General features: G+C 44.4%; 1 long non-coding RNA gene across 2 annotated transcripts; it reads left to right on the forward strand.

The window, feature by feature from the left end:
- Nucleotides 1-714: 714 nt before the first annotated feature.
- LOC115296320 lies at nucleotides 715-20,364 on the forward strand. Of its 2 annotated transcripts, none has more exons than XR_003910846.1 (3): nucleotides 715-1,295; nucleotides 2,893-3,041; nucleotides 20,123-20,364. It is a non-coding gene; the product is annotated as an uncharacterized LOC115296320 (long non-coding RNA). The 2 variants fall into 2 exon arrangements; XR_003910845.1 differs by lacking the exon at nucleotides 20,123-20,364 and adding an exon at nucleotides 11,840-11,984.
- The last annotated feature ends 3,238 nt before the right edge of the window (nucleotides 20,365-23,602 follow it).

Below are 23,602 nucleotides of genomic sequence, written 5' to 3' on the forward strand. Positions count from 1 at the left end.
CCGGGTCATCAGATCAGGGAGTTCATGTTTTCATTCACGAGCTGTACTGACTTACTGAGCACTTTCTGTGTGCCAAGCACCATTCTGGGTGCTGGAATATACAGCAGTGTATGAACCAGATGAAAAACTTGTATCTTATGTGGGTGTCATTCTGGAGGAGAGAGCCCCATAGTGGAGGAGAGAGACCCATTAGTGGAGGAGAGAGACCCATAGCAGAGGAGAGATACCCCTAGTGGAGGAAAGTGCTTGTAGCATCACTGCTTGAACGATTACTTCTATTTCTGGCTGTCCTGTCTCTGTGCAGGATTAGGACCTTGGTCTAGTCCCAGTCCCACTGCTATCTTCTGTATAAATGAGCAAAAATGAAAGGTCTAAGATGAGGGGGGTGGTTTTTAACTTAGAAGTGGAGGGGTGATATTAAAAATATTTAACAACTGGTAGTAGCATAGATACTGAAGCATCACAATGGATATTGTGGTCCATGCGGGGCCAGTGTTAACCCTTTATTTTCCAGGTCATGTCGACATCCAGAGGACTCAGAGGAGGAGCTGAGGTAGCTGAGATAGTGGGAGACTTCACAGAGGCGGGTGGCTTGGGGCATTATCTGTTGACCAAATGGAACAGAAATATTCTAATCCTGGAAGTGCAGGATGGCTGTATCAGCACTGGATGAATATTAATCCTACTCTTGAAAGACTCTAGAAGAAGGATATGTTCATGTAAAGTCTCAGTCAATATCTAAAAGCCAATGGAGGAAACACTGTTAATTTTAAAAGTATGAATCTGAGTTGGGACTGAGTCTCTACAACCTTATGAGCTGACTGAAGACAAGGTGGCCATGAGCTGACTTCAAAGACAAGGCGGCCTTAAAAGTCATGGGAAATGGCAGCCGTGTGGAGCAGAGCCGTCAGGGACACTCGGGTCCTGCAAAAATACACAGTCTTCACTGAAAAGAATGCAACGGCCTTGGGACGTGCTCTGATGTGGTAGTGTTTTCTTCTCCATCTACCTTTGCCTGGTCAGTGCTCAGTTCACAGAGGAGCTGGCTGTGGAGGAAGCCACACCCTTTGGCAGGTGGACTGGAAACACTGTTGGCAAGAAGCATGAGCCATGCCATCCTAGTTGTGGCTGCTGGGGTGCCAGCATATTACTGGTCCTTCAGGTTTCTAGCTTGTCATCATGGCTGACAACACCTCCTGGCTTTTATTGAAGGCCTAATTGGAGAGTGTCTGATGCCCAGAGGGATTCACTGGTTGACAACCTTGAAAATGGTGGAAGAGAGATATTGAACTAAGGTGAGCTGTTCCCTGTACATTCTTTCCTCCTTCACTGGTGGAGCCTGGCAAAACAACATCTTCTCTCTGGGACACACACAGTAACTCCAAGACAGCTCAAATGGTTAAAGGCTACCCGAGAGAGTGACCCACCCACCTACAAAGGAACATAACCTAATCTCATCAAATTTGCTGACAAATTATTTATGGGTAAAAGAGGGATGTCAATGACTCACTCTCTTTTCCAGGGAAATGCCCCATCTATGGCCTTTGTTGGGTTCCCACTTTTGTACCACATGACAAGTGGTGACAAGAGGACACCAGGAGAGTTAATTCACAGACTTGCCAGAATACTGTGACATGGCATACAAACAGAGAGCTGGGCCAATCAGATTTTGCCTCTTGTGAATGTGACCCAGGAACTACAGAGTATGAGATGGGGATAAGTAGGTGCTCTGGCTGACAGTCACTGGGTGGAATCACAGTAGGGATGCTTGAGGCATTCATGGCTGTGCAGGTCAGATGGTGGTGGTGGCTGTGGGGGAAGAAAACAGGCAATATTGTGGTATAGCTGCTTCATTGCTTCATTCAGCCATTATTAATGAGTACCTACCTACTCCACATCTGGGGATACAGGTGCTGGGGATACAGCTGTGAACATAGCCCATGTGGAGCTGACGTTCTAGCGGGGAGACATAAAATAACAGAGAAAAAAAAGAAATATATATTAAATAATGATAAAAGCTGGGAGTTTTAGGAATAATGCAGGAAAAAATGGAGGGGAAATAGATAAAACAACATTGATGAAATTTAGACATCCAATCAATGATGAATGGAAGCAGGTTCACTATACCATTTTGAGTATGTTTAAAATTTTTCATAACAAAACTTTTTTAAAAGAATTCAGATAAGTTGAATAGGAAGTGTTGAGGTAGAGTGGGCTTACAATTTTAGACACAGGGAAGGCTTCACTGAGAAGATGACGTTTGAGCAAAGACCTCAAAGAAGAGGCAAGGAGATAGGTGGGGTTGAGCATTCCAGGCAGAAGGAACAGCAAGTGCAGAATCCCTGAGACAGGGATGTTCTTGGAGTTTGAAGGGCCACAGGGTAGGCAGCATGGCCAGTCACAGCAGCATGACTGAGGGGGAGGCACACTATCACTGTGGGGGAGGAGGTGAAAACCATACAGGATCTGTGGCTCGTGGTAAGAATTTAGTCTGTTACTCTGAGTGAGATGGGGAGCCACTCAAGCATTTTGAGCAGAGCAGTGATGTGAGTGAACACAAGTTTTGGCAGATCTTGGAGATTTTGGAGTGAAGATCTATTACTTTCTACCTCTGGGGTTGACTGAGTATCCTTGAAGCCAGGACCACCCTCAGTGCTTTCAAGACTTAGCGCAATTATAGCTCCTGGTCTCAGATGCCCTTGGAACTCTATTTGTTCTTCATTTCTTATGTGTACCCATAATAAATCTTGTTTATTTGACTTGGCTTTAGGGGGTCTCTTCCTTAAATTGAAAAAAATCACAAGGAGGCTACCTCTTTTCTCATTGTATGGCTTCCACTCTGGGAGCAGGCAAAGTATGCTTCAGGAGTACTGAGGCTGTTCTTTACCATAGCTCAGAAGGTGAGGAGACAATACCACAGCTGAGGAGGTGAGGGGACAACACTACAGCCCAGGAAGTGCAAGAATACCACCACAGCCCAGGAGGTGAGAGAATGATACCACAGCCCAGGAGGTGAGGGCAGCAACACCACAGCCCAGGAGGTAAGGGGACAACAACACTACAGTCCAGGAGCCTGAGGAAACAGTACAGTGGGGGAGGTGAAGGGACAATACTACAAAGTTTATTTGCAGTAATACTCCCTCTGATTTCATTAGCTCTCAGGTAGTCTAAATTTCTATGGTATTTTTACCTAGAAACTTTAAAACAATAAGTACACTTGAACCAGAAATAAATTTAGATACATTTATTTTAAAACCCATGTTATGAGGAATAGTAAGATCCAAAGACATTCCCTATGCTCCTCAAGTACTGAAATGTGAACCACTACCCAGAAGAGGTATAACTGAGTAAAGATAGCCATTAAGGAGAAGAGCTTTTAATTATGATTTCTTTTGTATATGATGGTTAAATCGGATGCCTTCCTTTAGGGTCTTATTTTGCTTGGAATTTTTCATCTCAATAGGGTTGAATAATGACTAACAATAGCACCTAGTGCTGAGTCTGCTAGATCCAAGCCCTTCAGTCCCCGAAGTCAACTTCTCTACTTACTCCAATCCAAACCTGGAAAAGCCACCCCTTCCAATGCTTTCCTGTGAGCCTGGCCCACAGATAACTCCACCAAAGCTGGGACTTACACATGTAAGTGTGCTGAGGTGCTCATGTGACTTCCTCAGAGGAGAATGTCACAAAACCAGTTTGCTAGACAGCTCTCATGCTCTTGCTAATGAATGAACAAGTATGAGCTGGACAGCTTCTTCTAATAATGTTGTTTGCCCGTGGGATCCCTTTTGTACTCAGAATGGATGAGCCCAATGCTATATTTTTTTCCCCATGGTAAAAGTTTTACTGAGAAAGGAAAAATTTAAAAACAAAAAAGATGTTTTGAATCCAATGGACTCTTTTTAGCTTGTGATCAGAAGAGCTGTCCCAGCATTGAGGCTAATTAGCATGTACATAGCATTTATATACAGTGTTCTATATTTCCCTCCTATGGTAGTCTATAATTCTTTCATTCCTATTAATTACCTCTCTCTCATGAAATTGACAGATTTTAGCGATCTTATTTTACAGAAAATGGTAGGTTAGGTGGAGAAGGTGGTTGAATCCTTCCTGGGAGTGTACTGGTGCGGGGATGGAGTCAGAATGCAGGTTACTCAGCATCTGTGCACACAGAGCAGCGATGATCTTGAGCTGAGACCCACCTCCAGCCAACATGGCTAAGCCCTCTTACAGTTGTTATCCCAGGACACGAGTGGGAATTTGTTCCCTGGTCAACATTATGTCTTTCTCTATAACAGGACAAAAATATGGGGAGAAGGGGGCTCTTGCTTATCCTTGTGGGCATGTGTTTTTTGTGTCTTGCTGTTGTTGGTTTTTGTTTTGTTTTTTGTTTGTTTGATTGATTTTTGATGACTCAGCCTGAACACCTACACTCAGGGAGGCAAAATGGCAGGATGGTCCCTGAAAGGGACTCCCTTGTCACAAGGACATTAGTTCTTCCAGGCCAGGAGGATACTTAGAAGGGTGCTGGGGGAGGGTTGTTTTCTGGATTCGGCAGCAAAGTGAGCCCCAGGGAGAGTGACCTATGTACTGAGGAAATTCTGGCTCAAATCTGACTTTGACCCCATCTCTTTTTTCCATCTGAAGTACATAAATTAGAATAATCTCAGTTTATGACTATGAACAGGGAGACAATGAGAACTATCAGCCTATGCACAGCTGCTCAAACCTTCCCCAGAAGCAAACTGGTTTTCAAAGGATGATTAGCTAATAACACGCTCTAAAAATACCTGCCACTTTATTAATATGCCAAAGCCAAGTTAATTTGTTCTGGTTTTTCATCAAGGTCACCCAAAGCTTGAACCCAGTGTTCTTCACTGTGGTGTGGTTTTTCAGTTCAAAACAACGACAGAAATCATTTTCTTCTGACTCTATGGGAGTATTACCATTTTGCTTCCTGTATTAGCTGCTGTAACAAACAGACCAAACATTTTTTCATGGTTAACATAATAGGAGTTTATTTCTCCCTCATTTCCTGCCTGGCAGGCTTTTCTCCACTTGATAACCCTGAGACCCAGGCTTCTTCCATCCTGCCTGATATCTTGCCTAAGATCAGTGATAACTCTGTACCCGGAGAGAGGGAGTAACAATGTTGATGGACATCTAGCTATCTATGTGCATTACTTTCTATGGTCCTTTAAAATGTGGTGCCATTTTGGAACATGCCCAATTTTTATATTCTGCCTCTTATACAAAATCTTGAACTGCCAGTGAAAGTCACAGAGGAAGAGTCAATATTGCATACCTAGTGTGTGTGAATTCAGGCCGGTCAGGGCCTGTCCAGAAGCTGGAAGGAATGCTATCTGCATGAGATCCAGATGAGCTTCAAGGAGAGACCGCATGTGTGGCTGAGCTGGGCATGGAAATAGGAATCCTTTACTTCGCAAACAGTGACCTGGGTGAGGAAGGAAGCTCTACAAGAAAAGAAAATGGTCTGAAGCTTCTGGATCTACAGATTCTGCAGGGGTGTGTGGGGCTGGCAATAGAGGGAGATAATTAAGGATAGCACCATGGGACTTTTGGGACTTATAAGAATCAAACCTCCTACACAGCTTACTGTTGACACATGACTTTACTATTCTACTGTCTTCATCACATAACTTAATTATTCTAGAAAACTCTTATTCAGGGAGGTAAAAGTTACAGATAATTTGAGCCTGGGTGGCTCAGTCAGTTAAGGATCCGACTTTGGCTGGGGACATGATCTCATGATTTAGGAGTTTGAGCTCTGCATCAGACTCTCTGCCATCAGTGAGACACCTGCTTTGGATCTTCTGTCTTCTTCCCTTTTTGCCCCTCACCCACTCTCTCTCAAAAATAAGTAAGCATTTTAAAAAAGCTTGCAGATAATTTTATTGATTATTGCAGGAACTTACTGATAGACCTGTCAAGACTTTAATTTTAAAAAGCCAATTATGGAGAGCCCAAATTTCCATCAACTGATGAATGGATAAAGAAGATATGGTGTGTGTATATGTATATATATATATATATATATAATAGAATTTATATATTTATATATATATAGTATTTATATATATATATAATAGAATACTACTCAGAGATTAAGAGGAATGAAATCTTGCCACTTGCAGCAACATGGATGAAACCGGAAGGTACTATGCTAAGTGAAATAAATCCGTCAGAGAAAGACAGATATCATATGATTTCATTCACATGTGGGATTTGAGAAACTCAATAGATGAACATAGGGAAACAGAAGGGAGAATAAGATAAAAACAGAAAGGGATGCAGACCCTGAGAAACTGTTAAACACAGAGAACAAACTGAGGGTTGCTGGGTGGGGGGATGGACTAAATGGGTGATGGGCATTAAGGAGGGCAGTTTTCAGGATGAGCACAGGGTGTCCTATGTAAGAGCTGAATCACTGGGTTCTACTTCTGAAGCCAGAACTATACCGTATGTTAACTAACTTGAATATACATAGATTTTTTAAAGGCATTAAATGATAGTTTATAACCTAGGACTTGTTGACGACTCTTGCTTCAAAATCCTTCCCTTGTTTTGTCCATCGATACTAAATTATAATATCATGATGCTTCCTCAGTCCTGAACACGCCCTCACATGGAAACACCTGTCTTAAGCCAGACTTCAAAATCTCATAACTGTATCTCCCGAGCCCCTCTCGCTCTGCGGTGTGACTGAGACTCCAGGGACACGTGCTCTCCTGCACTGCTGTGAGCAAGCAGCTCAGCTCTGCCCTATCAATGAGTTGTTTGGGTGCTAGCTTGCACAGCCAGTGTTCCACGATGCCTTCTGGTCCAGAGCATTTTTGCCAACTTCCAAAGGGAAGGGAAACTGAAACACCATGAAAATTATACTTGAATGAAGCAAGAGTCTCAGCGGCAGATCCAAACCACCGAGTAGGCCCAACCGGCTCATACTTGGGCATACTAGAGGTCTTTTGAACTATGTGAGGGAAAGACACGCCTCCAGATTGTGATTCAGAGAACAACAACAAGGTAGCTAGAGTTGTTGCAAGGTAGCAGGGGGGCAATGGTCCTTGTAGGAAGATCCTGAGGGTGGAGAGCGGCAGAAGGAAGAAGAAAAATAAATTGCCCAAGACCACACTCAAGACACTTGAGCAGCCCTTGAACAGGCAGCAGTATATATATTTCATGGATAAGTCTCTCAGCCCAGATCCTAGCTACTTTTCTCTACAACGTGCTCCCCAGGCCAGGCTCTGTGTGGTTACGCATGAAGATTGGCATTTGGTAGAGCTGTGGTCACACAAGTAGGGTCCCTCTGTGATCTGTTTCCATATCCCTGAGCAGCCACTAGAAAGAGAAAATATGAGAAGAGCCAAAGAATGCCTATAAGCTGCCCAAAAAATGAAAGAGAGAGAGTAAAGGCTAATGGGCTCTGTGCTATGGAGGAAGAAAAGGAGGAAGGGAAGTAAAAAAATACATGATATCCGGAGTAGGAAAGAGTCAAGATCACAGGAGAAAGCAGCCTTCTTCCTGATGAAAGGAGATCAGCCCTGAGGACAATAGGACAGTGGACCAACATCTACTTTGAGGCTGGGTTAGGGATGGAGGGAAAAAATGTGGAGAATTTGTAATCTCTGCAGGGTAAATATTTGCGTTAAATGCCTCTGATAAAATCTTCACTTTTCCCAAGAAAATTAACAGGTCATTCGTCATTCACACCATAAATTAAGTTAAGGAGTCAGCTTACTTTTCTCCTGATAGTTACATGAGGAGTGAGAAAATTTGAGTTTGTATGAAGGTAGGGGAGAGGTAGTTTGGGGGAGGGGGAGAGGGGTATTGGGGGAAAGAGAAGGAAAAGTTATGTAGAGCTCAGCACAGTTCAGAAGAAATCAGATATGACAGGATGTCATAATGGGGCCCTGAGGCCAGAGGAAGCAGTATGACAGTCAGTGTGTGTGTGTGTGTGTGTGTGTGTGTGTGTGTGTGTGTGTGTTGGGGGTGGGGGTCAGGGCTGTTCTCACAGGGGAGAACAGGACCAGACAAACTCAGTTATAAATTTATTTCCCAGGCGAGAAATTCTGCATCCCTAGACTGGTATTGGTTAGAGCTTTTAATCTGTAGGGTACTAATACGGTTAGCCCTGGCCTACGTGCCTGAAAAAGGAATATTTTACTTCAAAGGTAGTTAGGAAAAGATCTTAAGAATGAAACGGAAACCTTGGAGACCTGAGCTTTATATGTAAAGACAGCAAGCAGCCTGTTTTTCTGCAAGTGGAACAGATCATCTGCATGAGGCTGTAAAGCCTCTTCGGTCTCAAGCCCCAGTGCTGAGAACCCAACACTGAGAACCTGGAAGCCAGGCCTGAGTCTGTAGAGAAGCTGGCGATATTCAGCTGAACATTCCATTCTATGTGTTGAGACCTGGTAAGAATTGTAAGCTCTCCTTTCTCCCAGTTTTCCTGCTGCAAAACAGGGAATAAATAAATACAAAATAAGGGCCAGAGACGTATTTCACTTGGAGAAATTTGCCTCCCAGGAGGACACAAATAATTTATCAAGTGGAGCAGACGTGGTCAGAGAAAAAGACTGGCCACAGAAAATCCATCGGAAGAGCCTGCTCCTTGGTGATAGTTGACCTGGAGGACATCCTACACCCTTTAAAAATGACCCAGCATCACCTGCACCATTAGCCTCACCATGGTAAATATTTAACACACATATACATAGAGTGTAGAACATTGCATTAAAAATAACATTGTTGAACTTACCTTTAATATAGAGAAGTATGAAACTGTGAACAAACAAAAGGGAATGTTATAATCTTACTTTAATAAAAATAGATTGAAAAACAAACCTATCATGGTCACAAAATACAAATATGCAGAGAGGCATAATCTGTGATTTGCTTATCCAATTCCTGATTGAGGGGTACATTCTATTTGTTTCCCCCCCCCCTTTTTTCCCCGCTAAGAATATCTTTGCATGAACACCTTAGTGAACATTCACTCAGATACCAGTAGGTGAAATATCTGGCACCAGCCTGGCCGAGTTAAAGGGATATGCATAAAAACCATGCCAGGTTATAGCTACCCTTTATTGAGCAACTACTACGGAATGCAAAGAGTCCTATATATTATGTTTAACCCTTATAACAGCCTTGCAAGGCCATTAATGTGACCAGTGGTTCCAGGAGGGGTGAACTGGAAATCAGGCAGGAGAAGGCTCCTCTCTATGTAACGGAGCTGTGAGTGGCAGAACTGGAATTGAGGTCCAAGTCTTTCTGATTCGAAACTGACACAGTCATCTAGAGATTACAAATCCCCTTGAAGAGAAGGATCATCACACCAGAATGGTCGTGGCCAGCTCCTAGGCCATGTTTTAATTTCAGGTATGGCAGAGGCACCTCGAATGTTTTGCCCAAAGACTGTGGAGCTGAGTTGGGACTGAGGTCCTTTCTCCCAGGACAGTGATCTTTCAAGCACATTAGTGGGTGTGCATGTTTGGGGCCACAGAAGCCTTTCTCCCAAAGAAAAGCTTGTGTGAAACATCTAAACTCAGAGCTGCTCTCCTTGAATCAAGGGAGGAGGCCCAGAGCTTGATGGCCCCTCATTCTCCACATATTTCTCTCTCTCTCTCTCTCTCTCTCTCTCTCTCTCTCTCTCTCTCTCTGCACCTTTGGGGAGCAGTTCAAAAACCACTGGTGTGGAAGCCACATATGTGGCCTTAGTCATGCTTGGTGTCCTGGGCACCCCCCCAAAGCTCTGACCTCTCCCTCCAAATGTCTAGGGCCTTACAGACTACCATTTGTGCAGTGGGGTCCTTGCTCTCATCCCCCTGCCAAGGGGAGGCCTTGGTGATTGGCCTGTAAGTGCTTCTTGCTCGTTAGACATGCTATGACAGCGGTTTGTACTGAGGACCCTGAAGTTATAAGAACCTCACTCTTATCCTAGAAGAAACAAAGGAAATGTAGAAGGAAGAAGGAATATCTTTTAAACATTTTTAAAATGTGAAACTTTCTTCTTCTGCCTGGGGCAGCATTGGCGAGGTACCACTGCTAAACTGACAAGTGTGATAAGCATTCTTGGGCCAGATGCACCACAAGAAGATGGGTAAAAACACCAGGAGCCACACAGCTATAAAGGAAGCCAAACAGGAAATTTGATGTGAATCATCAGAAAACAGACTGTAGGAGAGCGGCCATGGGGCTTAGTCAGAGATAAAGCGCGCATTGCGATGTTTAGGGGGGAATCACATTAGCCAAACGGAAGACAGAGGTGCAGAGTGTCCGGGTTTACGTAAAGCTGATGCTGACGGATTCTGCTGCTGGAGAGAAGACAGTTTAGGAACTTGGAAATGAACTCCAGCTGTAGGCATTATGAAGAGAGGCCCTATTGATTTCACCAGTAATGCCAGGTGTTCTGTTTCTGAGGCGCTATAAACACCTTTGGGGGTCCGCATGGCCTCAGCTCATCTTGTGTCCACCTGTCCACCCATTTCTGTGTCACCTGCCACTGTGGGGGCCGGGAGACTGTTAGCATTGTCATACTTGCTGGCAGGCACAAACACACAGACAAACAGGGCTCCATTCAGTAAGACCTCCATTCCAAGGGGCGTGAGGCTGCCTGCACTCGCAGCCCTTTTGAGGGAGGTCCCAAGAGTCCTCTCTCCAGGCGAGCATCTTCTAGTCCCTTGTCTTCTCTAACTGGTCTCCCCACACATGCAGGAAGCAAGAGGGAGAGGGGAGAGCAGGTCATCAAGAACTGTGATGCTGACTGAAGGCTGGACAGCCCCAAGCACCGAAAGAGCCTAGGGCTCCCTTTCCCCAGAATGGAACTTTGGAGGCCACACTGCTTCCTGTTTCACACCAGCTCCCACTCTAAGACTCAGAACCGACAACATTTTCAGGTCCATGAATACGACACCCATAAGAGGAAGTCAAGGTGGTTTTGAAGATGTTCAAGTCATATTCCATGAGGACGCGAACAGGCTGGAATGGAAGTTAGCAGAAAGTGTGGTAGAAGGCGCCTGGACTTGGACTCTGGAGCAGTGGCTTCAAGGGCCCCTCTTGCTCCAGGGCTCGTGGGTTTAACATTTGGTCTATTTCCTTTCCCCTTAGATACAGAAGCTGGACTAGAGGATCCCTGAGGCCAGTCCCCACCAACACTGGCGGTGGGGTGCTATCCCCTGCCTGCCTGCCCCCCTCCATCGTGCCCCTCTCTAAGCCACCTCATGTAGTGATGAATCTAGCACGTACTAGGTATCTGTTCCAGCACTATTCACAGTGCTTTATGGATATGAACTCTCTTAATCTTCATATAATCCTATAGGTAAATACCACTACTTTTACCTTACATTTGACAGAACTGAGAGAAATTAGCTCTGTGTCACATAGCTAGGAGGTGTCGAAGCCAGGACAGAAGCATAAACGTGTATGATCGTTCCAAAGTGGGCAAAGGACTTGAACAGACATTTCTCCAAAGAAAATACAAATGGCCAAAAAGCCCAATAAAGATGTCCAATATAACTAATGATTAGGGAAATGCAAATCAAAATCATAATAACATGCCACTTTACCCCTTAGGATGGCTATTATATATGATTTATATATAATTATATATATTATATATAATATATTATATATGTATATATATTATATATATATAAAACAAACCCAGAAAATTACAAGTGTTGGCTGAGGATGTGGAGAAATTGGTATCCTGTGCTTTGCTTGTGGGAATGTAAAATGGCACCGCTGCTGTGGGAGACGGTTTGTTCTTCAAAAACTTAAATATAGAATTACCATATTGATCCAGTTATTCCATTCCTAGGTGCATATCCCAAGGACTGAAAGCAAGATCCCAAACAGATACTTGTACATCAATGTGCACAGCAACTGTATTAACAGCCAAAAAGTGGAAACAACCCCAATGTCCATCTACAGATGGATGAATAAACAAAATGTAGTATATACACAATCCAATATTGTTCAGCCTTAAAAAGGAAGTTCTGGCACCTGCTCCAACATGGATGAACCTTGAAGACACTCTGCTACATAAATAAAACAGTCACAAAAGGACAAATATTGCATGTTTTCACTGACATGAGGTATATGGAATAGGCAAATCCATAGATACAAAAAATAAAGATTACTAGGGGCTGGGAGGAGAGAGCAATAGGTTGTTGTTTAAGGAGTGCAGAGTTTCTGTAGATGAAAAGGTTCTGCAGAAGGGTAGGAGTGATAGCGGCACAACGTGGGTATTCTTAATGTCACTGAATGACACACTTAAAAACGATGAAAATGGCCAATATTATGTATATTTTGCCACAACAAAATGTGTGCAGATTCCTCCCCAGAAGCACAGGCATCATGCCCCCCCCCCCCCGTTTAGCACTATTGGTGGTTCCCCACTTCCCCTCCAACTCAGCGTCAGCACATTGGCTGCAGGCTGGAGGTCCCCTCACAAAAGCCAGGCTTCTGTCTGAATCCCTACGCCATGTGCGCCTAGCCCCTTTTCACCACCCTTGCCCAAGAAGAGGGTGCAAGAAATCTTTCCCTGTCTTCACTGGTGCTCTGGGCTCTTTTAAAAATTTTCCAGAGACTTGGAGTCTGTGCCACAATCCGTATACATTGTCTTGTAGCAGTGTCGGCGTGTGTAACGACTCTGCATCACCACCTAGATTCTACGTGGGATCCAGAGTAACAGATAGAGGTGGAAATGCAGCAAATGATAGATAAATGCATCGTGACTTGCCTTGAAACGAAAGTACTGCTAACTTATACATCAACTCTGGCCTCTATCTCGCCTTTGCAAGTGGTCTGTGTGGAATGAATTGCAATTTCCCAAGTTAGGACTAAGGAAGGGACGGATGTAATTAGCAGACTTAGGAAAGGAATACCAGGAGCTCTGGATCATTAATAATGGCCTCTGATTTGGATACTGCTCTTTGAGTAGAAGCTTTAGAAATCTGCATCAGGTGAGGCTGTAATTGCTTACAGTGTTATCTGCTCTGTTGTCTTGTCATTTTCTTTCTTAACTGTTTTATATTCTGGGCACAGAACCAGCTGGGAGGGATGCAAACCAAGTGGCGTCTGTGGTGCTGGCTAGCTGCAGGTATGGCTGGTATTTAAACCTTGGCTTTGATTCAAGTCGTTCTTATTGTACCTTCCTCAAACTGCTTGTTGGGTCACCTGGAAAGAAGTGGTACAGCTGGGCAGTCGAGGAGGGGAGAGCGTGGCAATAGGGGAAGTGTTTAAAAGCTTACAAATTATACAGCCCTTCGAAAAATTCTAAATAATTTGAAGCTCCTTTGATGATATGCTCTCCCCCCCGCCCCCTTTTATACTTCTGTTTGTGTAAGGAAGGGCAAACGTACGTGCAGGCGGATGCATCCCAACGCACCTGGCCGGGGTGTGACCCAGCAGATTTTCCTGCAGCGGGAGCCTGGCCACTGCTCCCCTCTATGGGAAGACCGGGAAGACGGGGCTGCACCTGGAGGAGAGGTTGCATTGTAATGAACAGCGACCTCTAGCGCGTGGCTCGGGATTTGCACTGGGCTAAGAGCACAGAATGAAAACAGCAGCAGGGATGGGAATTCTTAAGAAATTCCCCACAAACAAAGGCGAGATAGACATTTCCTCATCGTTTCCCCCGGTAGAGTAGCTCAGAACTGACGGCTGAAGATTTCGTTCATTTGTGCCGCGTGCTACCATTAGTGCTGGGGATGCCACTCAAATGTTGCTAGGGTTTTTTTTCCCCCTCCAGATTTCCTTCACAGAGATCATTGGGATTTTTTTTTTCTCTTAAAGGTTTCTCAGTTGCCTTTAGAACTTAAGCCAGAGAGTTCACCCAGGACAGCATCAACTTCTCTGACTATGCTGGAGAGAGGGCTGAGGCCAAGAGGAGCAGAGAGTAGGGGTCAGAGGCGGTGTCCCCCTGGGAGCTGTCCCCTGCTCACCCACTCCCTCAGTGACAGCAAGTCTCAGAAGGGCGTGGCTCTCCAGTTCTACTTAAGGTGGTAGGCGACTGAAGCCTTCCATCCCTCCACCCTGGTGCTTCCACCGCACAGATCAGCCCAGCCTAAAGGGTTCTTACCCTGGCTCGGTTCTTCCCTTGTTTGTCTTCTGCCCCTCCCACTCTTCTGAAGCCAGGTTCTGAGTCTCAAGGGCCAAGTTATGTCAAGCTAGTTCACAGGCTGATGGTGTTCATTCCCCCTGAATAATGGGGCCAGAGGGAGACCTCCCAGCTCTTTAAGAGCCAGGAGGAGATTCTTTGGAGAAAGGCTAAAATCACAGTTCCTGGCCCATGACTTTGCTGTTTTATCATGGGAGTAGGGAGTTGGGGGAAGGAATACATTTTCCTGTAACTCCAACCCATTAAAGGTGGATAGATTCAAGTACATATTTGCTGTAACAAGTAGGTTTGCCCTGCCGCTGCCTTTTGACAAAGCTTCAGAGTAGAAATGCTGCATCTTTAATTTATTTATGGGTTATTTTTCTTGCTGTGGTTTTTCAGCTGTGAGCCCATCACCGTGCTTGGGCTTTCCAGGTTTCATCAGTGCCGCCGCCGCCTCCTCCTCCTCCTCCCAGTGATATTAGATCAAGGATCAAAGCAGTTGCTTTAGGAAGGAGTCATCCTCACAGTCCACAAATTGAAGCCGTAGACTTACACCGTACTTGGTTACATGCGCCCCTGACGTCACATTTATGTGTTGGGGGTGGGGAGTGACTGGTGAAGATGGGCACACAAATATGGTGACAAGATGAAGGGGGTGTGGAAATTACATGACCAGAGAGAGTCAGGGAGTCCTGTGGCTGCTACAGGACCAATCAGCAAGCTTGCCCAGATGGCGTGGCTGAGCCCATAGCACAGTTGGGAACCGGTTTGGGGCAAGGAGAAGGACAAGAGGCTAAGATAGGCAGAGCTCCCTGGTTCCCGATACAAATGTTCAACACCTCGGGCTCTGTCTTTGGTGATATGGAAAGCTGTTAGAATCCCAGCCCAATAAGGAAGAAAAGTAAAATAAACATGATGGTTCAATGAAAGCAATATCAATAGAGGAAGGTAATTCTGGCTGGGGTGGTGAGCCTCAGGGGAGGAGGGGAGGTAGAGTTAGAGGGAAGAAGTCTGAGGAGGAAGAAGGCTTCCTTGGGAAGGGATTGGTGTCTGTTCTCAGGCTGTGGCAGTGCAAAGAAAAATATAGGAAGGCTAAATATTGAGAGAGGAGAGCAGGGATTTATTAATGAACTGGTGTAAGAAAGACAAAGTGCATTGAAGATTTCTCAGAAGTTCTCTGTCAGGGAGTTGGCAAAATGGTGGCACTGACCAACTGGGCACTCAAGAAGAGCCTGCTTTTTCTGGAGGTAGATGGTGAACCAGGTGAGAATTATGCCTTGGAAACAGGCCCTGGTGGAGAAAGACTGAGTTCACTCTTGATTCTTGCTGTCCCCCATCTATGGCCCCTCTTCCTCCACTAGCACTTCCACTCATCTGGCATGCACATTCACCCGGCCCATGCCAGTGGCTGTCTGTCCTTCCTCAAATATCCACACTGCCTATCCTTCATTTCGTGCTCTTACCTCTTACCTACCAGAGCAAGCTAAGACACCCAGAAGGAAGCTACCATGCTTGCCCCTATCTGGTTTCTTCAGACACTTTCCCAGATATTTACATGGCTTGCTTCTTCATTCAGCATTCTGCTCAAATGTCAGCTTCATGGCAAGGACTTTCCAGCCATCTTATCTAAGATAACACCCTTGCCTTCCTCTATCCCCTTACCTCACTTTATTTTTTTTTATGACACTTCGTTGCCAATTGATGTATATTTATCTGTGCTTTGTCCTCTTCCCCACTGGACTGTGACTCTTCAGGGACTCTATTATATTTAACACAAAATCTCTAGGACATCCAATGGCGCTAGGCACATAGAAGATGTTCAACAAACATTCATTCAGCAAGTGACTTATAGAGTTCTCTCTAGCCAACATGGTTGGCATCTGTTTCCTTCTGGAAATGCTGTCCTCTTTACAGTGTTCGTTCTTGTCTCTTACTCTTTGACTACAATTTCTTTGTTTTCTGTTCTCCTGTTTCTCAAGGCTCGGATTCTTTACCTGTGCTTTTCTCTTCCTCCACTTTATTCACTGGGGGCCACACATACTCTCAGAGCGTTCTCTCTCATGTCTATGCCCCTGTTTTGGCATCTCATCTGAGTTCAGGACCATATTTCCAGCTGTCTCATAGCCATTTCCATTTAGAAATCTCATTGTCACCGAAAGCCCCCAAGTCCCCCGTAGACTCACTTTCGCCTCCCTATGTCACTACTTCCTCCCAGTGAAGCCTGAAACCTTTCAATTTCTTTATATTCCTATCTTTAAATTTTTTTCTTAAATCACACTAAGTCCTATAGTTTCTTCTTTCAGAATTCATTAACCAAGAGAATATTTATTGCCTACGATATGTAAAACACTGTGTAAATGCTTTGGGGTTGGTGCTATAAAGATTTATTCTTTACCCTCAGAGACTAGAACCAAAGCTTAGAGGTAAAACATGTTCAAGAATAGTTTTAAGGAGGAAAATAATGAGTTGCAGATTCAGGTTATGAGGATGTAGAAGAGGGGAGAATTACTTCCACTTGCATTCAAGACGACTTCTAAGAGAGGGACATTTGAGATGGGCTGTGAAGATTAGGTCATGCCTGGACATACTAACCTGGTGGTTGGCCTTTCAGCCAGTGGGAACAGCATGAACAGAATTCCAGGAGCAAGACAGCCATAATGAGGAGGGAAGATGATCGCGGAGCTGGGCTGGAGCCTGGAGTGGTGGAGGGGGGCAGTGGGAAGGAAGGTGAAGACAAGACAGGCTGGGAACTTATTTCTATTGCAAGGCATGGGGAAAAGATTAAAAAATACAGTGCAGGTAAATAATGCATCAGAGCTGTGTTTCAGGAAAGTTAATCTAGTTATAGCTTCGAAAATGGATTGGAGATGAGAAATGCAAGCTAGGGCATCATCATCTAGGCTGGAGGCCACAACAGCCTGAATGTGAATGGTGGGAGGAGAAGTAGATGTGGAAATGCAGCCACAGGGGAATGGCAGAGACCCTGCTGAGGTAGAATGAACAGAACACGCATCCATTGAATATGGAGAACAAACAAGAGGTAACAGTAACAAAAGTGATGCTGAGACATTGACCCCAAATTCCGATCCCCAAATCAGAAATAGGGAAGAGTAGAGAATCATATGTGAGGAGGAAAGTCATGAGTTGAGTTACAGTCACAGTGAGTGCAAGGTGCCATTGGGACATCCAAGAGCTTTCCAACAGGTAGTTAAACCTGTAAGCCTGAAACTCATGACAACGGTCAGACCTAAAAGTAGAAATGTGGAGGCCATTACCAAGGAAAGGGTTTAGGTCATGGGATTGATCACAATTGCCAAGGTATTGTGAAAAAGAGAAGATAAGATGGCCAAAGATGGTTCTTTGTGAAACACCTACATTGATGAGACAGGAAGAGGAAGGATCCAGAGAAGGTGCATAAAGAGAGGAGAGGAGAGAAAGTGTCAGAGATGATGAGGATGGCAGTTTCAGGAAGGAGTCATGGACTCTAAGATGTGGGAAAGGTGAAGGTTGAGAAGAAGCTGTTGAGTTTATATAACCTCATGTCCCTCCATCTCACTCTCATCCATGCTCCCCTGGCAGAGACCCTCAGCTCCCACATCTGGGAGCCTCCCTTCAAAGGTCTCATCCTGCTCCCATAGTCCACCACCTAGATAATCTCTGACACCATTTTCATGATATCATTTCTGTAGAGAGGCAGAGAGGAGAGTGGGAACAAAGTTAGACAAAGGGTCAAGAAACCTGGTTGTCTGGCTCTGCACTAACTAGTCATGGGCACTTGGACAAGGTACTTGAATTTGTCAACATATAAGTCCTCTTTCTCTCTAAATTCTAGGATTTCTTTCTACAACATCAATGCCTAAACAATCCTCCCAGGGTTTATAGGGGTCTTCCCAAATTCTGTCTCAGTCTGCCTCTCCAACCTTACTTTCCAGGTTCTCTAAATGCACCCTCCTCTGATCAGACTGGTCTCTTCCTGGTGCTGTAACTAGACTGCACAAATTCCTATCTCTGTGCTTTGTTCTACTTGGCTTTACTTGCCTGGATGTCTTCTACCCTCCCCCATGCAAGTACCAATGCTCAAATCCTCCCCAGGCCAGCTCAACACTTTCTTCCATGAAATGTTCCTGGACTCCTCCAGTTCTCACTGATATTTCTTTCTGCTGAACTCCTGGGCATCTATACAGAGCATCTAAATCTTATTTTTATTATTTTTAAAAAATTGCCACTGTTTTAGGCACTGTTAGTTTTGGTTTGCCCATGAGTTGTAAGCTCTTTGGGGGAAATGAACCACATCTTTTGTGTTTTGTATTTCTCACAGTATATTGCTCAGCATGTCACTGAACATCTAGTGTTCTTTATGTACATGTGTTAATCAGAGTTCCTTCAAGAAATGTTAACACACACACGGAGACTTATTTTAAGGATCGTCAAATATGACTGTGGGGTTCTGGAAAGTCCTAAATCTATAAGGCAGGCAGAAGGCTGGAAGCTCAGGGAGAAGTTGATGTTATAATTTTGAGGCAGTATTTCTTCTTCAAGAAAACTTAAGGCTCTTAAGGCCTTCACCTGCTTTGATGAGGCTCACCCACAACATTAAGGGTCATCTCCTTTACTTAAAGTCACCTGTTGTAGATGTTAACCACATCTACCAAATGCTTTCACAGAAACATTGAGATTAGTGTTTGATTAAATAACTGGGTACTATAGTCTGCCCCAAATGACACAAGTCAGCTATCACAGAACACTTGTTTATGGAATCCTATCAAAGAGTAATTCTGTGCACAGGATTCAACCAGGTGGAATCTTCAGAATAATAATGAAGAAGGATCACTGAGAGATGTTGATAAGAGGCAGTAAATGTCCGGGGTATCCAGAGAGTGGAAACCATGTGGTGCTCCGGGATGAGCTGGTTGGCAAAAAATTTATAAATCGGCAGGCATCTGCAGATTCTGGGTGTTCGAGGGTTAAAAGGAAGAGAGGGGGTACTACTCTTAGAAGGTACTGGAAATAAGTCTATGCAGAAAAAGAGTGGTGTGGGGTTGGGGCAAGATAAGGAGAGAGAAAAGAAGCAGAGAAAGAAAGGAGATGGGGGAGGGGATAGAAATAAAGGAAGAGAGGGAGGGAGGGAGGGAGAGGAGGAGAGACAGAGAGAGAGAGAGAGAGAGAGAGACCTAGAATTTTAAAATCCCAAGTCTTTGTTTGTTGTTTATGGTTAACATGAAACTGAGGTGAATTTAAGTGGTTCAAAATTAGGAAGAAATTTCATTTTCTTCTCAGGTAATAGAGACTAATGAGAGACTGGAAATATGAGAATGAAGTCAGTAGGAACCTACGAAAGGCAAAGCAGATGTCTCTAGTGAGGAGAGAGTTCTTGACGGATTTTCAGATGACATAAAGCCAATTTTTATCTGGAAAGGTTTATTGCAAGTAAATTTGTGTAGATAAAACCTTGAGGGAGTAAAAAGAAAGCCCAAAAAACAGCCCAAACAAATAGAAAAGCCAAACAAAACTGCTTACAGCAGAAATCCAGATATTTTCTGCAAAACAATTAGTAATAGCATTGCCGAAGCATTCTCAAAATAGAGGAGCTTCACCATTAGCCTTCTGTGAATTCAAGCAAAGAGGCATCATTATACAAATTATACGCCTGGAGAGGGGGCTTCTGCATTGGGATGAACTTGTAAAAAGCACATTTAAACCAAAGGCAATTTCGCCTATCTGTAATTTGCTCTATTCCCCTTGCTATCATTGAAGATATTCATGCTTGAACAAATTTCTCACTCTCACTCTGATTTTTCCTTTTTCTTAATCCAGCTATGAAGTCATAAAATCCCCTGTTTGGGACAATATGATTTGCTGCCATGGAAACAGTTACGATGTCATAAATTCATCTTGCCCCATGAGATGAAAGAGGAAATGCAATAATACTAATATTTTGCAGTTCAATAGTGCCATTCATCCAGCAGTCACTAACTAGTAAATATCGTCGATTTGCAGGTGGGGAAAACTGGAGCAGCAAGCTCTCGTGCCTGGTCTCAAGCTCTGGAATTGTGGACTGTGGCAAGACCGTGCAGATATCTGCAATTGCCACCCAGCGTAGAAGCTGAGGAGCCAAACTCTTGGTCTCCATTATTCTTTTCGGATGGGGATGGAGCGTAGGCTCCTCTGCCAGTGCCTGTCCTTCACCAACTGTTCCTAATTATGAGAGTATTGGATGGAACCTAGTTTGATAAACAAATAAAGCCCTTGGTAATTGTTACAGTGGTGAAAACATTTACATCCATAGGAATAGAGAAGTTTTGGAAAGTGCACTAAGATGTCAGCACTCACATCCAGCCCCACCTTGGTCTGACACCCCCTCCTCCATCCCACCTGGATGCTCTGGGGTCTTGGCTCTTGGCCATCATTGAATTTACCTAGAGCTAATGACGTGTAAACTTTGGGGCCCCTCGCAGGGCTCTGGAAGGTGCCCTAGCAATGTGTTCACTCAGACAGACTTTTAAGAACAGCTATACTCTGACTTCCTCTTGTGTTGTGTTGGGTAGTGTTGGAATAGCCTTTTGGGATTCTAATCAGGGGAAGTGAGGTAGGAATGCCTTTGGATTAAGAGCTTTGTAGTCACTTCTGTTTATAGTGGAATTATTACTAGCCTTTTCTGACTAACAGTGGCTTCCAGGAGTACTCTTACTGCCTACTTGCCCTGATCCCCAGGCACGGGGAGAGGTAGTAGTAGGTCTCAAAAACCCATTACTGGAGCCAGACATTGTTGGTCTTTTTTCCTCATGGAGAGATGTGCAAGATGCAATGGCTCATCCTTTATTTTGAAATTGGTGCCCTGGCATTCCTCAGATCACTGGATACCTTTTTATTTATTTATTTATTTTCTTATTGAGGCAGTATGTTTCTGAACCTCCACAGGGTTTATTTCCTGGCCTCCTGAGTGCATGTGGCTTCGTTAGGTTTGCAAGATACTAGCCACTTCTTGCTCATCCAATCCAGTTAGCATAATGTCATTAGTATAATGGACCAGTGTGGTACTCTGTGGGATTTTTAACCCATCTAGGTTTTTATTTTGGACTATATTATGACAGAAGGTAAGAGTTAATATTGCCCTCAGATCAGACTATACATTTACAGGGTTATGTGTTTCAGATCCTCTTTTTTGATAGGGATGGATAGTAATACATTTGCTAGATCAGTGGCTACATTCCATACACCCAAGGCTATGATCATCTGCTCTAGCAAATATGCCACATCTGGTATAGCAGCTGCATTTGGGCTTGATTGAATGGCAGTCATCTACTGTCATCCTTCAGCAACTGTCTGGTTTTTGCAGGGGACAGATTAGTGAATTAAATGGAGGTAAAATGGGGCTTGAGAGCCCTATATGCTTTAAGCATTTTTCTGCCATCCTCCCAGAAAGCTATAATGCTTTTGACTTACCATTCTGAACTGGGTTTGGGAGGAGCACAGTTTCAGGGGTTTCCGCTTGGCTTTCCTACAGACCAATGTGGCTGTATGTGCATCCAATTTTTCACTTGGGGAAGGTGGAAATGACCATTGTTGGGTCCTTGGATTCAGTGGGCCCAGTCTAAGCCAGACCTGAGCCAGACTACCCTCATTTTTCACCTGGAACCCTTATGTCCTCAAGAAAAGGAGGGCCATGTCGATACTTTTAGTCTCCAGTTACAAATGTCAAGTCAGATCTTATATTCAGAAGACCTCAAAATGTTTGGACATCCCCCTTTCCATGGCGAATGGACTGGAGGAATCCTTACTGCATACACTTGGCATGATGTTATAGGGTCCTTCCTTCCAGGACCAAACCTCCCCCTTCTTAGGTTCCAGGTCCATAAAACTTGCTCACATCTGGGAATCATGGCTTTTTATTGGGATGACAACTCTCAGGGTCCTGATTACTCATCCTTGATAACTTTTAATTTCAGATTGAGTAGCATCCTTGCTGGGTGCCCATTAATTTTGTCCCAGGGATGTTAATCCTTAATAGAGAACAACAGGTGCTTCTGTAGTCTCAGAAGTTTCAGAACAATCTGGGAATGGAAGATGGTTGAGGGCATCACACCCAATATCCCCACCCTATGTATCACTTGGATTAAATGAACTCCAAGGTCCATTTTCATCCTGAAAGATCTTTCAAGAATGACCTTCTCATCTACATCTGCCTTAAGGGACAGCAAGGAACAGGCTATGAGAGCAGACCACAAAGGTTTGAATCGTGGCTCTGGAACTTACTAGCTGTGGAAACTTTAAGTAGCTTGCTCAAGTCTGAGCCTCAGTTTCTTCATCTGTAAAATGGTCATAACACAACTTCCCCCCAGAGGAGGAAATGAGTTAATATGCATAAAGCATTTATAATAATGCATGGCATATATTAGGTATGTTTCCCTATGTATTTTTTGCCCAGGTTCCTTCACTCAACAAGCTCACGCTCATTTTCAGATATGGGCATTAGTTTCTGCTGCCTCTGTGCCCCCGTGGTGAGCTGTATTTACCTTGATCACAGCACTCAGCACATTCATTGTGGTGCTTTGGCCTATCCGATTTCCCTGCCTTGCTCCGAGCTCTTCCAGGGCACAAGTGTGCTTTGTTACCACTCCACTCCTGACACGGTGCAGCTGTTCAGCAAATGCTTGCAGCAGAGGAACCAGCCTGCCTTCGGCTGGGGCCTCAGGCGATTTTAGGGCCCAGCCTTTTCTTAGCCAGCTGCAGCCTCTGTCAGGTGTGCACATCTGGATCCCCCGGTCACTATTCGTAGGCTGATTCCTCTGACAAACAAATCATCCTCGAGGGACTCGTGCGCCATGATCATTGCTGCTATTGTCCATTTCACCTACTTACCCTGTGTTTTGGCTTTTGTGCACTGCTCGTTCTTACCTCTTCTCTGGTTTTCAGGTTATTGGCTTCTAAAAAGCAGCACCTCAGATCTGCTCACCTTTGCTTTGACCTCCATAGTTCTTTAGTTTTTGTTTTTCTCTCCAGGTGGTACATACCTCTTGTTTCTGTTCTGGCTTCTTGTACTAAGACCCTTGCCTAAGCTTCTGGCCTCATACAGCTGTAACATCCTTCACATTCCCCATCTCCGAGCCTGGGTGTTTGGTATTGCCTGATCGTCCCTTCTAGAGAAGGGAGGGCACAGTCACTCACAATCACTCCCATTCTGTGTCCAGGGCAGACAGGGCTAATCAATCACAGCACTCTTTCGTGTCCCCACAAGGTTGCAGAGCATGTGCAAATTGACACTCACATCCTATTTGTTATCCCTGAATTAGATGACCGTTGCCCATGTGAATTCACTTTACTATTTCCCTTCTGCTTCTCTGCACTTGACCTTTCTCTGCCCTTTTGACAGATGAAACCTGTCCACCATTCTTCTTAGCTTCTGGCCCCTACCAGACATCTCTGGGGTCTGTTGGACTTTAGCTACCAGGTCTCCACAGAATCTGGCACAGTTATGCC

This window comes from Suricata suricatta, chromosome 7 (assembly GCF_006229205.1).
Source record: "Suricata suricatta isolate VVHF042 chromosome 7, meerkat_22Aug2017_6uvM2_HiC, whole genome shotgun sequence".
In the NCBI taxonomy this organism is placed as follows: domain Eukaryota; kingdom Metazoa; phylum Chordata; class Mammalia; order Carnivora; family Herpestidae; genus Suricata; species Suricata suricatta.